General features: G+C 40.4%; 1 long non-coding RNA gene across 1 annotated transcript; it reads right to left on the reverse strand.

Moving 5' to 3' along the window:
• Positions 1-385: 385 nt before the first annotated feature.
• LOC118978985 (uncharacterized) lies at positions 386-11,696 on the reverse strand. Its single transcript, XR_005064820.1, has 3 exons — positions 10,957-11,696; positions 9,995-10,381; positions 386-556 (listed from the first exon to the last, which is right to left on the reverse strand). It is a non-coding gene; the product is annotated as an uncharacterized LOC118978985 (long non-coding RNA).
• Positions 11,697-12,141: the final 445 nt, after the last annotated feature.

Raw genomic sequence — 12,141 nt, forward strand, 5'->3', positions numbered from 1 at the left:
CGTCTGCCTGTGCGCCTGGGTCGGGGGCCCTGTCCTGCCCAACCCTGCTCGCTGCTGGCTCCGCCCCTCTTACCGTCCCCGTTGAACGGTTAGATGTAGTGGGACTTCCGTATAATTCAATTTTCTGTCTTTTGGTTGTGTCTTTGTTTCTCCAAACCTTTGTTGTATTCAAACTTGGTTGTGGGAGAAGGCACAGTGTTTCCACCTATGCCTCCATCTTGGCGGAAGTCGCCAGTGTCTCTTTTATTCAGGCTTTTCTGAGAAGGTGTCTGTGCGTGGAAGATAGTGGACCCGGACATGGGCAGCTGAGACACGCTGTCAAGGATGTCAGCTTCCCCCTTATCGCTACCCGGATAATATATATACTAAAATAAGACTCTGTAGAGATGAGAAGATGGTGGTGTGGTTTTTTTTTAGGAGGAAAATTCCAAGGAGCAGGGCAAGGACATAAGCAGAAACTGTCATTTCTCAGACTTCTTCCAAAATTCAATACTGCATGCAGTGTCTTAGGTCTGGTTTCTTGGAAAAGCCTCATCTTGGTTGGATCCCTCAGGAGCTAAAACAAAAAGCCAAATCATTTCATTATTTCTCCAGACTCTATACCCAGAGGCAGAGTATTACCCATCCTCCTCATGTGTACCTGAGCCACAGCTGGATATGTCTGTGCTGGGGTCTCAAGCAAGCCAGTGGCAGGCCATTTAAACTAAAACTGATGGTGTCTCAGCTGCATGAGTGAATTTGCTTGTGAAAACATGAGACAAGTGTGGGGAACCCCCAAAATATTTGGGTGGAATTTAGAGGCACTGAAGTCTTCCAGTATCAGGCCAGTGCAACAACTCATTGCACTTAGATTATTACTGTTACTCTAACAGCACCTGTGGCCCCGCCCCTGGTGAGTTGGAGGCTAGATAAAGGCAAAAGCAGTGACATTTTAAACATCTTAAGCAAGAGATAATGAGCTGTTGTTGATTATTTGTGTTCCTTAAAATTCAGATGGTAAAGTCTAATTCCCCGTGTAATGGTATTTGGAGGTGGGTCCTTTGCGAGGTGACTAGATCACGAGGGTGGTGTCCCCATGCTGCAATTAATGCCCTTATTAAAAGAGACGTGTGAGAAATGATCTCTCTTGGCCAGTGAGGATACAGAGAGAAGGTGGCCGTCTACAAGACAGGAAGTGGGCCTCCACCAGACCCTGGGTCTCTCTGCCTTTCTCTTGGAATCCCAGCCTGGAGAATTATGAGAAGAAAATTTCTCTTACACATGCAAGTCCAGGAAGCACGGAGAGTCCCAGTTATGATGGATGCAACAAGGCCCATTGGCAAGATGCATCACAATTAGAAGGGCCAAAGGTTAAAGGCGAAGAGAGAATCTTAAAAGCAGTGCAAGAAAAGAAGTTAGTTACCAGATGGTTGCCAGATGGGAGGGGAGAGGAGGAGAATGGGTGAAGAGGTGAGGGGATTAAGAAGTACAGAGAGGTAGTTACAGAATAGCCTTGGGGGTGTAAAGTACAATGTAAAAAATGGAGTAGCCAAAGATTTTATACGCATGCCTCAAGGACATGAACCATGGTGGGGGGATTGCCTGAGGTAGCTGGGTGGAGGGGGACAAAGGGGAAAAACTCAGGACAACTGTAATAGCATAATCAATAAAATATAATTTCTAAAAAAGTCTAAAATAAAATACATTGTGTCCTATATGAAAAAAAATAAATAAATTCTTGTTGATTAAGTCACCCAGTCTACAGTAGTTTTCTATGGTGCCCCCAACTGACTAAGACACAGCGCTGAAGCGGTTTTTATTTACCAACCCCCTATCTGTCAGAAACGATTAGGAAACTCCATCACCCATAGTTTCAAGATGTTTGTAAATCCTTTTGTTTTTATTGTACATACTTTATATTCTAGAATAACTTTCTTCTCTGGCTCATCTTCTAATGAAGTGTTCAATGCCTTTCTGGATTTATTATTTGAAGCATTAATTTTCCCCAATCTGGGTTTGTATGGTGTAAATAGATGATTACATAAATGATAAAACAGATGATGAAGAAAAATATTGAGGGGAAGCAGAATTTCATAAATGGAAAGACATAAAGTGTTGCCCTCTGATGCAAGTAAACCTTCAGTTACAAGATGAGTAAGTTCTGAAGACCCAATGTACTGCATGGTGATTATAGTTAATCACAGAATGTAAGCTTGGATTTGCAAGAGCATAGATTTTAAGTGTTCTCACCACACACACACACACACACACACACACGGGGTAACTATGTGAGGTGACAGATATGTTAATTATCTTGACTGTGCTGATCGTTTCACAATGTAACATATATCAAAAATCACATTGTATATCTTAAAAATACATACTTATTTGTCAATCATATCTCAATAAAGCTGGAACAAACAAATTACATATGTACAAGGCTTTATATTGCATCATGGATTGTAATAATGACAGAATAGAAACAACATAAATACTTATTAATAGAAGAATACTTAAATAAATTGGGTAAATAATTTACTTATTGCATACAATGAAAACCAATGCAGTCGTTAAAAAGATTGAGGAAACTCTTTATAAACTGATTTGAAAAAGTCTCCATGATCTCTTGTTGGGTAAAAAAAAAAAAAGAAAAGAAAAAAAATGTGTTGCAATCTGGGTGGGGCGGAGAGTTGGAGGGAAGTGTAGGTATGCAGAAAAATATTGTGAAAGTATTTCAGTAAATGACTGGGTAAACACACAGAGCCCACAGTGAAACCAGTGCTCCCTTTGTTGGCTTGTGGTTGGGGCAGTGTTGTCCAGGCCAGTCCGGGGACAAGATCTGTAAATGGACTGTATCTTGGTTGCTGCATCCAACCAGAGGTGCTGATGCTGGTGTTCATTAGATAGTTTTGTAAACCCAGGACAAAAAAAGTTGCTGTAATATTGATATTGCTCTGTAAAGCATATCTATCAATGCAGTAAGTTTGGTCTTTACTCTGCTAATTTGAACATGCATTATCTGATTTTAAGAGACGGAAGTTTAAAATGATTAGCTTTGTTATATTTTAAAGGTTATTAAATTCACAATAATAGTTGACTAAATGTTAGGAAAGACTTATTAAATTTGTTAAATTTACATGAAAGGCATTTGACAGGATGTATTAAGTATGGGTGTGTTAAATGCATAGTTGTAGTATGAAATGTCAAGGAAATCTTGTTAGTTATGGAAGGGAGGAGAATTTAGTCCTTTTAACTTGCATGTTAATTTAAACATTAATCAAAGACCTGAACGTGGCTTTCCTTAGTTTTTGGCAGTTATATCCAAGTAAAAAAGAAACAAGATTTGCAAACTGAGATCTAACGTTAATGAAAACCGAGATCCTTAATTTATAGTTTTAATAAATTGAATATTCATTTTAAGCCCTGCTATAGTAAATCTTTCTTTCTGCACAGAAAAACTTCCCGACTTTTTAAAATCTCAGTTGATCATTCCCATTTTGATCTCGGAGACACGGGGTGTCTGAGTTGGAAAAAACTCCAGAGAAACCTGAATTTAGCTATCTTTAACTTAGAATCCCTTTCCAACAAGCAGGTTCATGTAGTCCTTCTTCTGTCTTTGTCATCTTCACATTGAAGCAGGCCTTGCATTGACCCTGGCTCCTTTCAGCCCTGGGGATGCTGCTGGAGGGCAGGCAGAAGCATGACATTTAATTTTGCCCAACTGGCTTTCTACAGAGGAACCACAGTAATAGCAAACATTTCTGTTCCTTTCCTAACTACCTTGCCTGCTTTATTGGCTTTCCAACCTCACTCTTCTCCTTCTGCAACTATTCCTAAGGATCAATTCACCTGATACGAGTTTCTCACGGTTCATGAAAAGGTGTCCAGAGATGAGTTCATGCAGACCAGAGCCCCACATGTGACAGGGGAGGCGTGAGCACCTGCTGTTCCTTGTCTCTGTGACTTCAATGTCCTTTCCTCTCTCTGCCTAACTCACTCCTCTGTTTTCAAAATCTCATCTTTTCACAGCTCTTTGAGTATGTTTTCTCAGGACCTCCTGCTGCTATATGTGGCTTTTTGCTATTCCATTCCATGAATGTATCATATTTTGTTCATTCGTTTCAAGGTCGATGGAGACTTTAAGTTGCTGTTAGTCTTTCGTATTTATTACAAACAATTCTGTTAAAAAGATCTTGTATTTGTCTCTTGGTGTACATGTACAAGATTTTTACTAGTGTGCTTGCCAGTGTGTTTAAGTGTCTAGAAGTGGAAATGATGAGTCAGCTCTAAGAAACGATGCCAAAGGGTGTCCTGACTCCGCCTGCGTTGCCCTCAGAGACATCCTGTGCTTCTTATGTTTGCGAACACTGGATAGTGTCAGGATTTTTAATATTTGCCAGTCAAGTGAGTCTGAAGTTAGGTCTCATTGGGGTTTTAATAAACATTTTTTTTTTTACAAATGAGTAGAGCATCTTTGAATGTTTATTATTTGGTTTCCTTCCTTTGTAAAATACATGTTCATTATTTTTTGCATGTTTTTCCATTGTGTTGTTTATTAGTTTTAATAGAGGTTACCGTGTATGAAGATATATAAATATGCATGTATTTTTTAATATGTAAAGAACTATACCATAGTTCTTTATATATTCATGATCTTAATTCTTTGTCAGTTTTGCACATGGCAAATTGCCTCTCCCATTTGATTTCATGTATTTATTTTTTGCTCTCTTAATGGCATTTTTTAATAAACAGAAATTATTTTAATCTAATTTATTTTGTCAATATTTTCCTTTATATTTTCACCCTTTCAATTGGGTTTAAGAATGGCTTCTGTTCCCTTAGGTGATGAAGATTGTCTCATATTCTCTTAAAGATTTTGCTTAACAAGTCCTTTTATTTTGAGGTAGCTGCAAGCTTATTTAATTAAAAGGATAGAAATAGTACAAAGAACCCCACTATACACTAGACCTAGATTCACACATTGTTTATGTTTTACCCTCATTTTCTTTTGCATTCTATTGCTCTTCTTCCTCTCTTGAACATTTAAAATTAAGGTAAATAAATTCTGGCTTTACCCTACATACTGCAGTGTATATTTATTAAGAGTAGTTTTAAAATTTTGCTTTTCCCATTGAAATCCTTGACACCTCTGGAATTAACTTTTGAATGAGTTGTGAGGTGGAGATTCCACACAGTTTCTTACAGCAATAAGTAAGAGTCCCACACTGTATGAAAACAAACAGTCCACACTCCTCTGTCATGTCACTTCCAACAAGTATCAAAGTTTTACACATGTGTAGGACTTGCTCTGGCCCATTAGTCTGTCCCGTTGGTCTGTTTGTCTGTCTTATTAAAATAGAATGCACTATCTTTTAAAAATATATATTTTATTTATTTATTTTTAGAGAGAGGGGAAGGGAAGGAGAAAGAGTGGGAGAGAAACATCAATGTGTGGCTGCCTCTCCTGTCTCCCCTACTGGGGACCAGGCCTGCAACCCAGGCATGTGCCCTGACTGGGAATCGAACCAGCGACCCTTTGCTTCACAGGCCCATGCTCAATCCACTGAGCTACACCAGCCAGGGCTAGGTTGCACTATCTTAATTATTAAAGCATTGTAGAAGCCTTGCTATCTGGGTGAGAAAGTTCCCTACCTTCTTTATCTTCTTTAAGAGTGTTTTGACTACTATAATCTATTTGACCTTTCATATAAATATTAGAAATCTTTTGGCATCTTTCAAGAAAAGTCATTTGGGAATTCTGACTGCAATTTCATTAAATCTATAAATTAATTTAGTAAGAAATTACATCATTGCAAAATGATGAACCTTCTGCTTTGTGAAGTTAGTATGTCCTTCCACTTATTCAAGTATGTTGAAATGTCTTTTAATACGTATTTATAGATTTTTGTTTGTAGAAAGGAACTGCATATCTCTTTTGGATTTATTATTAAGTGTTGTATATAATTTCTCATATTGTGAATTGTATCTTTTTAAAATGTAAAACTCTAGGTGTTATTGGTATAGAATACATGACTTTTATAAATTGGCATTATATTTAGTAATCTTGCTAGAAACTCTAATATAATAATTTGTAGATTTTTTCAGGTTTCCTATACAGGCAATCATATGATCTGCATATAGGAATAATTTTGTTTCTTCCTTTCTAATCTTTATATCTTTTACTTATTTGTCTTGCTTATCTGGAAATTTAAAGAATTTCCAGAACAATACTGAAAAAAGTGAGAACGAATGTCCTTGAGTCTCTGATTTCAAAGGAAAAATACTTTTTAACATCTGAAGATTAAATAAGATATTACAGTTACTTTTATGAGCACTTTTGATCAGATTAAGGAAGTTCTCTTTCATTCCTAGTCTGCTGTATATTGAATTTCAATGAATGCTTTTTCCGAAGCTGTGAAGATGATCACATCTCTTCTTCCTTTTAATCTTTTATGGCAATTATATTGATAGAGTTTCTAAGGTTGAACTAACTTTGCATTCCTAAAATAAATATAACTTGATTATAATATAATGTATAGTACACTGAACTCAGTTTTCCAATACTTTGTTCAGGGTTTTTGCCTCTATATTCATGTGTGAGGGTTATTTTTTTTTTGGTTTTGGTAAGAGAATTATACTAATTTTATAAAATAAGTTGAGGTAACATTTCCTCTTTTTCTGCTTCCTGAGAGAATTTGGTCAGATCGAAAGCATTTGTTCCTGTATTTAGAGAGGACTCGCCTGTGGAATCATGCAGCCGTGGAGTTTTATTATGGGAAGATTTAAACTACCAGATTAATTTTATTTGTAGTTATCAAACCATTCAGATTTTCTGTTACTTGAGTCATATTTGGTAATTTATATTTTCTAAGAATTTGTCTATTTCATATAAGTTTCTATTTATTTTTAAAAACTTCAGAATATTCTTCTTTATCTTTATAATCTCTGCTACATCTATGGTTTGGTCCTTTCCCCTAAGTCTTAGTGTTGTTTATTTACCTTTTATCTTTTTTCTTGATCAGTTTTGCTAGTTGTTTATCCATTACTCTTTTTAAAAATCCAACTTTTGTCATTTTGATACTCTTTATTGTTTTTATTTTTCCCATTTTATTAATTTCTGCTTTTGTCTTCCCGTTTTCTTTGCGTGGATTCTATTGTGTTTTTCATAGTTAACTAAATTGAACACTTAGTTCAGCAGTTTCTTTTAACATAAGGAATAAAATTACAATATCAATTTATAAAATAAATTTCCTTCTGTGTATTGCTTTTTCCCTCTCTACTAGTCTGGAAGTTATAAACTCTATTTCTAGGCTTTTAGTGGTTCTCCTAGAAACTTTATATAAATGTCTAATGAACAAGTCTAATGTTAAAATTCATTATTTTGCATAACCCAAGTATGTTCATATTATTATGTCAGATATTTAATTCTGCCTTATTTTTATTTTCTAGTCTCTACAGATTAGATATTATCCATCTCTACTACTCCCTAATAGTCATCATCACTTTAGGTCCCAAGTCAGTTCTTTCAAGTTTGAAGATAGTCCCACTGACTTGCACTGGCTTGCAGAGCCCTACCCGGCGCGGACTTCTCGTCCAGGCCTGACACGGAGGAGGCCACGACCATTTCAAATCGAATTCGTGAAACCATGGCTGCTTCTGAGAACTGTTTACCTCAGACAAATTTCCCCTTGACTGAGATGATCAAACAGCGGCTCCTCTCTCGCCCCTTTCCTGTTTTCGTGCCCTGACACACGTCGCGCTTTCTCTCTAATGAAACGACTTTAGGGGAATTTTCTGGTACTCTCGAAAACCTGCTTTTAAAAACAAAATTAATAAAATATTTCCCCTCTGACTGGCTTCCACTAACTCCCATCGGCTCCCCTTGCCCTTCCCTGCAGCTGCAGTCTTGAATCTTCATTGGCAAACGGAGTGTTTGGGTAAAGGCATGAGATACTTGATATGTGAAAACAAAGAGCCTCAGTAGAGAGTGGAAATGGGGACTCTGGTCGTGGGAGCGCATTCCATGTGCTTCCCGAGTAAACATTTCAGAAAAAAACTCTCTAAGACAACAGACTGTAGTGGGGCCAACACAGGACAAAAAGAGCCAAGTACAGGCTTACAGGAAGAGAGAATGAGGAGTGATCTCTCTACAAAGGAAGCTGCTTCTCTGAATCGGCCTCTGTCGGGGTCAGAGCATTTACCTCTTTTTCCTTACAGTCCTGCGGCAAGTGAAGACCCCCCTGATTTCAGACTCTGCGCAGGAACAGGGACCTGACGGCTGGCTGTCCCGCTCTGAAAGCCAGGGCCTGGCGCACATGACGCTCTCCGTGTGCCTCCAGTGACCTGTGTTAGGCTCTTGTGATTCTGGTCTATCCCAAAGCGAATTGCATGCCAGCTTTATGAAAGGGGTGGGGGAAAGACACCAGTCTGCAAGTGGATGCGAACGTCACCTGGCTATGGGGTCAGGAGGCCCGCGCCAGGCCGAGGCCCATGGTGGAGGCAGCGTGGCCTTCCTGCAAATTTCACCAAGGCCAGGACCGTAGAAGATGTATCTGAAGAGTTAGGCCCTAAAGCAACAGTGATGACCCCTGATGAGAAAAAGGAAACCTGGCAGAGAAAGTTCATATTGCAAACAAGAGATTTGGTTTGCAAAATCTACACGCAACATAACCTTTTTGGCTTGTTAGAATCCTAAATAGGAGCTTTTCTAGAATAAGCAGCCATCTCTTTGTTCAACAATGGGGTAATTTCTTCTATAAATATATGTTAGTAGAGAATTATTTTCTCTCTTTGAGGGTCCTCTGCTTATAGTATTTCCAAATATCAACCTCTGAACATTAGCGATATTAAGATACTTGGCTGTGTCATCCACCCCGAGATTTAAGGTTTACTTTTCACTTCCGTGGCACTCGCTTCAGCTCCCTTTCTGATTGCGGAGTCCGCCAAATGGGGGTTTTGCAAACCTTTCCATGATCCTTTCAAATCTCATACTTTCTTAATATTGAGAGCTGCCATATTTAACAAATATATTTCTGTGTCTCAAATAAAAAATTCATGTTTCACCTTCAAATGAATGTAAATAAGGTATACTTTGTGAGAGTACACACACAAAGAGAGTAAATTTGCTTTCTTTAGTAATCAGTTCTAAATATTTAACTGTCTCCTGAGAATGTCAACTTCATCATTTTATTTTAAGTTATATTTATATCCATCTAATGCTGCCCAGTGCCAGGCATTGCTGCAAGGGTTTTACAGGTAACTTATTTGATCTCGCAGTAGCCCCATGAATATGCACTGTCATTGTTTCCATTTTTTCCACGTGAGGAAGCCCCGGCACAGAGAGCTTAGGTGACTTGCTCCAAATCACACAGCTTGTCATGCTGGGCCTGGGCCTCCAACCCAGGCAGTCTGCCTCAGAGGCCCACTCACTCTCCTTACGCTCTTCTCTGAAACCACTCTGCCCAGACCTGCTTTGCATTTAACCTGTTTCCCAGACTCATACACCCATGGGAGCTGCATTTTCTTCTAAAATATCATGGGGACTTCAAGCTAAGTCAGTTAAGCCAGACACAGGTACTGTACAACTCCACTTCCATGAGGTGCCTAGAACAATCAGACTCACAGAGGTGGAAATTTGAAGGGCGGGGACCAGGGGCAGAATGGGGAGTTGTTTAACAAGTGCAGGGTTTCAGTTAGCGAGACAAAAGGAGTCCTGGAGCTGGAACTGGTGATGGTTGCACAACAACATGAGTGTGCTTAACGCCACTGAACTGTGCCTTAAAAACGGTTAACATTGCTAAATTTATATTATGTATATTTTAGCACAATACAAAAATGTGAATCCCCACATCACCCCCTCCAAAAAACTCCCACTCGGATTTTCTTTAAGGAGGCCGTGATTCAGTGAACACGAGTATCTGCTTGTCTCTAGGAACAGCCAGGTAATGGAAAAATAGTGCCCAGCTTCTTGGAACACTTCAGAAGAGGTTGGGGGACTGACCTGAGAGATACTGACCATCGGGAGAAGTGCCTCCGTTGGATTCTGTCATGCACATTTCAGCCAGTGTGTTTCAGGACTGTACTGGGTGTGGGTGGACACCAGATTCCTGAGCAGGGTCTGGCCCGGAAGTCAGGAGTCCGGAGTCCGGTGGCAGCGCAGCTCCCTCCCTGTGCGGGAAGCACACGACCCACCTCCAACACAACCATGACCTTGAAGGGTCTCCTGGCTCAGCCCTTAGATGCATGTGCTTCTGAGCCACGATCTGTCCCTGCTGTGCTCTCCAGTAAGTCACAGCTCAGTGGTCTTTTTGGCCTTGACAGCCAGTCCTCTCAGGGGTTCAGCCTTTCTCTGTTCAAGAAAGAGGCCATTGGCATCCAATGCCAATCCTCCTCTGTTCTTAACCTGAGTCAACAGGATACAGCCTTGAATGTTCCACCTCTACCACAATAATATAATAATAACCACTGTTTGGTCAGGCACTGTGTCACACATGGGATCACATTTAATCTTCCCAACAACCCCTCTGGCTTGGTGCCAACACCCCCGGTTAACAGATGTGGAGACTTCCCCTAACTCCCCCAAAGGAAAATAAGGCCCCAAAGACACCCTCTCTGAGCAGCCTGGACATTTGAGTCAGCACTTTCTCGATGCATGGTTATAGATTTGTATGATTTGTTTTAATATCCAGCTCCCTCGCTAGAAAGTTCCACCCCTGCTTTGTCCCTAAATCACCCCGGCAAGAAACACAGTGCTAAGGTATATATTAGGCGTTTCCTGAACATGTGTTGAATGAAGAAATAACTTGTCCAAGGTCACAAAGCTAATAAGTGACGGTTGGAGAATAAAAGGTTCAAGTAAAACCCACTTGGCATTTTATAACATATCTTCCTTGTACCTTATATTTTAAAAGTTACATAAGTGCACACATGCAGATTTTTTAAAAATGGGGGCACAAAAATGAGAAGAGGAAGACTTACCTTTTATGAGAGGAGGAAGCACCCAGAGGCAAGAGCACTGATCCTTCACATAGCATCATCCCTCTCAGTTCAGCGCCGGGTTGGCTCCCAGCCAGGGAAGTGGAGGCCCTTGGACTGACAGCCTCCTGCCCAAGGCTGGGCTTGGTCTGGAGTCAGGTGGACTCTTGTCTCCTACCTGAGCCCATGGAATGGCCGCTGCAGGAAGCTCAGCAGTCCCTCCGCTCTGACTAACCCGTTGCAGTCACTGATTTACCCCTACCTCATTCACATACTCCCACACTCATACACACACTCATACATTCCTACTCACACATGAACACATATCCTTACACTCATCCCCATACATTGGTATTTGCACACACCACACAAGCATGCATACATACTTGTACACAGTCGTGCAATCTACACCCAGACTCCCAGAGACATACACACACAGACTCACACACATACATAGGCTCTTACACATAACCTTACACTCACACCTAGGCACATACAACCCACCATTCACGCACACCTGTGCACATGTGTGAGTCTGGAAAGGTCACTTATGTTTTCTGAGGCTCCCTAATGCCCTGGGAATTAGGTTCACCCCCCTTGGCTTGGCATTAGAGACCTGGCTGCCACGTGGAATTCCAACATGTTTTTCTAGCTGTTGCTTCTACACCTGTTCCTCTCCAGTCTCCTGAAGGAGTCCAGTGAGCACCAGCCTGGACTATGCTGGTGGGCAGGGGAGCCATGAGGCAGAAGCTGCCTCTGGATCCCTCTCCTGGCTTTCCATCTGGGTACACCCCTGAAGGCTGCCTAAGGAACAAGTCTAATCAGGACTCTTCCTCCCTTTGCTCAAGCTTTTGTCTGCCCTAATCCTTTCTGTCCTACCTACTGAAATCTGACCTTTCTTGAAAACAGACAAAGGCACTATTTTGTGTATCTGTCCCTAATCCTTTTACCCAGGGAAGAAGCCTTCCCAACCCTAGGTCTCAGAGTCCTTCCCGTTTGCAAACCTTCCTCACACTGAAGTTACTTGACTTGCTTCTCTCATTACATCTTAAATCCTTGGAGACAGGTTGGTGAGGTGTTGTATTTATGTAGTTTCAAAAAGTTTAACAGGATACCTTGCATGATCAGGTACTCTAAAAACTTATGTCCCCCTCTGAAATATCAAAGGCCATTACAGGGTCTTTTTCT

The sequence above is a fragment of the Sturnira hondurensis genome, unplaced genomic scaffold (genome assembly GCF_014824575.4).
Source record: "Sturnira hondurensis isolate 20B ecotype Veracruz unplaced genomic scaffold, ASM1482457v3 Scaffold0022201, whole genome shotgun sequence".
Taxonomy (NCBI): domain Eukaryota; kingdom Metazoa; phylum Chordata; class Mammalia; order Chiroptera; family Phyllostomidae; genus Sturnira; species Sturnira hondurensis.